We start from the raw sequence: 3740 nt of genomic DNA on the forward strand, positions 1-3740 counted from the left end.
GCGTTTGTGGCCGATGCTTTGGGTGAGAAAGGGGATATGAGCATCCAGCCAATGACTCGTGGGCCACACTTGAAATCCCGTGTGGGCGCGCTTCGTGAAAATTTCAGTTTGCACGGGCCTTAGGTTTTCACGGTGCTTCTCACAAAAACAATCGCCCTCTCTCCAGCCGCCGCCCAGCTGCCGCCGCCTCCCTCCCTACCTCCATCTGCGGCCTCCTCTCTCCCTCCCTTCCTCCATCGGCGGCCTCCTCTCTCCCTCCCTACCTCCATCTGCGGCCTCCTCTCTCCATCTCCCACAACCCGCATCGAGGATGACCTCCTCCATCTCCTGGAACCCTAGACCGAAAATTTGGGGGATTGGCTGAAGACCAACGTCAGCTCCAAGATTTCTGAATCGACAAGGATGGCTCCTGGCCGTAAGTATGTTGCAGAAAAAAATCACAACAATCTCAGCTATCAGGTGCAGTAATATTACTTTCTGCTTGTGTGAATGTTTCGTATGAGTGGTAAATTACTGCTGCTTAAGTAATATTATTTATTTATGTTTTCTCTCATATTAGATGTGCCATTGCATCCGTATGAACGTCAGCGCCTGATGCAATGTATGAGGAATAATGCAAGACTACGAGAGCTAGGAATTTTTTATTTATGTAATGAGCTTGCGGAAGCAAACAAGATTTCTCATAAAAAGAAGAATAACCCAAGTTCTAGAAATTCTGAAGATTCTGAATCTGAGTATGAACCTTCTGAAGATGACACTAATGATGACAATGCTAAGGTCGTATTCCTCTATTTTTACTAGGAATTAATATTATATTTGCTTGCTAAATATATCTTTTCTTTTTATTGATTGATCCACGCTTCCTTTTCATGAAGGGCTCAAAGGAATGCAACATAAGAACTGCAAACAAGACTCTTGGTGCAATCCAACTTCGCTCTAAGCGGATTTTTGCAGAGCAAGAAGTTACTAGAAATACAAGGTCAAAAAAAACCATTGTCCAATCAGCTGCCACTCTTGCACCAAGTTTGGACATTGATGACCACACCTAGGCTACAATTGAAGGCTAGTTCTATGTTTCTTATTGCTATTCTATAGTGTTAATTGTATGATAACTGCTCTCACTAACTATAGTTTGTTTCAGCTGATGGTCCTGCCCAGTTGGACAAGAACACCCATGTGGCTAATGAAGGTCATGCTGTTGCTCCTCTTGGTGGGCAGAACAATACATGCAACGAAGGTGATGATTTGCAACTACCATTTTCCTAGTTTCATTGGTTAATGAATCCATTCTTATGTTTGCCATCTTTTAGATAATGGGCATGCCCAAGCTGATGCTAACATGACAAATGGAGATGAAGTTAATGATGACAGCAACCTGATGCCCAACAAAGGTGATTTACAAATTTAATTTTGCTTTCAATTTGGCCATTTTCTGCTTATCTTGGATCCATGTACTATCCATCTCAACTATTCCTACTTCTTTGTAGATGTAGAACTAGGTGAAATTGATCACCGGGAAAGAGGAACCAACATGGGACATGGTCTCTATAGGATTAATCGAGCTCTGCGTGGGAAGCTACCAATTGTCATTCCTGAAGGGAAGATACGACCTGTGGCGCCACTTGTTGCTGCTAAGTTTGCAACAGAATGTAACATTGCAGTCAGGAACCATGTGCCGGTGTTGAAGCATTGGAAGGAATACAAGAAAAAGACGGGCCTACTTAAACTATTTACAGGAAAACTTAATGTAAGTGCATATCTCTCATTTAATCCTTTATACTGTTTAGTTACACAAAATTTGATATCATCACATGTGGATATCTAACATATTCTTTCACTTGAATATAAAGGCAAAGTTTGACATTAACACAAGGGATGCTTCAGTTCAAAATGCTTGTTCCAAAATGATGAAGAATGCAGTTCGGCAGCAGCGATACCGGCTCAAGAAAAAGTACTTTGATCCTTTTCCACTCCATTTGGTGATCAAAACATCTCCAGTCAGATTGATGACTGATCATGAGTGGAATGAACTTGTGGAATATTGGAAGACTCCAAAAAGAATGGTATGGTTCTTTCTGAAAATTGATTTTTTGCCTCATCCATGGTACTTGTGCCTTACATTTACTTTGTAATTGGTGTAGGAGACATCTCAAATAAACAAAGAGAATCGATCCCATGTTATATACCATCAAACAACTGGCTCTCGTAGCTACCAGGTTCATGTGGAAAATTTGGTAAGATACTCATGTTTACTTGTAGTCTTATGATTTATTGATAAATATGAGAAAAGTACATGTGCTGGTATAATCAAAAGTAGCTGTTCCAGATTTCTATTTGCTGTTCCAGATTGTGTTTCTAGTTCCTTGAGGAATAATTTGCAGCAGATCTATGAACAAGTGCTGTTCCAGATTGTGTACTTAGTTCCTAATGTTTGAAAAATCGAAACAGAAATTATCTAACTTGTGAACCAGTTTCTAATCAAGTGCATAAGTGTTGTGATCAAATATTTAGCTGCAAGATGTATGTTTGTATTCACATGAGTAAGTATTCTGATCAAACTAGTTGCTGTTCATGTGGGAAGCTAGCAGAAATTAAATATTGCTACACATTCTTATTGCTGCAACTCCTACACATTCTTATTGCTACAACATTTTTATACTAGGGAGATAAATACATTGATCAAGAACCTGATGCATTGGATTTGTTTAAGGAGTGCCATTACAGCAAGAAAAATAAAGGCTACTCACCTATTGTACAGGAAGCTATAGTAAGACTTTGTCATGCCAAAAAAATTCTTTTTCAAAAGCATATATAAAGGTTTCTTGATTAGTGATCATATTTGTTTCATGTATGCTAGACTCAAATGCAAAACAAGTTGTCTACATCAACTGAAGGTGAACAAATGTCTGCGACACAAGTTGTAGCTGATGTTCTTGCTGAAAAAACAAGGAAAAATCTGTTCCTTCAAAATGTGGGGATACAAAATGCCTGTCCTAGGTCTAGCATAAGAAGTATTGAAGCACAATTGGAAGCGGAGAAGAAAGCAAATAGTGATCTAAGGTCTGTTGTCCATGCCCAACGTGAGCAATTGGATGTGTTGTCAAGGCAAGTGCGGGAAACAGAAGAGTCAAGGCTTAGGGAGCAAGAGGAGATGAAGAAGAGGCAAGCGGAGATGGAAGCTGACATGAAGAAGAGGCAAGCTGACTTGGATGCCAAATTTCAGTCTCTATTAAGTAAATTTCAAGCAAGTTAAGTAAATTTGGTGGTATGTGCCAAGTTAGATTTAACATAGCACTTGCTCAAACCTCTTTTGTTGATGGGCAAACAGTTCTTTTGTTTTTGGTGCTTCATGATGAGCTGAAGCATCGCTGGTGCTATATATTTTGTTATGTCTATGGGTGTGGCTGGTGCTATGTATTTTGTTATGTCTATTGGAGTTGCTTCATGATGAGTTGAAGCATGGCTGGTGCTACATTGGACGTTAATTTATTATATGTGAAGTTATATTATATGTCTACTTGAACTAATATCTTGATTCTATGGTGTAATATTATTTTTAAGTTGAATCGTGTTTTTGAAATGTGCTGAAATGAAATTAGTACATGCCATGTGGCAGCAATGTTCATGACGAATTTGGTAACCATTGGTGACGTTTATTTTCGTCACTAAACTTGGGCTTGGGCTGGGTTGAGTGGGCTTCGGGTCTTTCTGTGACGATCGAGAAACGTCACAAATCGAGA

The 3740-nt window shown here is 39.6% G+C and overlaps 1 pseudogene; it reads left to right on the forward strand.

Annotated features, from left to right (window-relative positions):
* Nucleotides 1–559: 559 nt before the first annotated feature.
* LOC112897132 lies at nucleotides 560–3517 on the forward strand (annotated as a pseudogene).
* The last annotated feature ends 223 nt before the right edge of the window (nucleotides 3518–3740 follow it).

The sequence above is a fragment of the Panicum hallii genome, chromosome 6 (genome assembly GCF_002211085.1).
Source record: "Panicum hallii strain FIL2 chromosome 6, PHallii_v3.1, whole genome shotgun sequence".
Taxonomy (NCBI): Eukaryota; Viridiplantae; Streptophyta; class Magnoliopsida; order Poales; family Poaceae; genus Panicum; species Panicum hallii.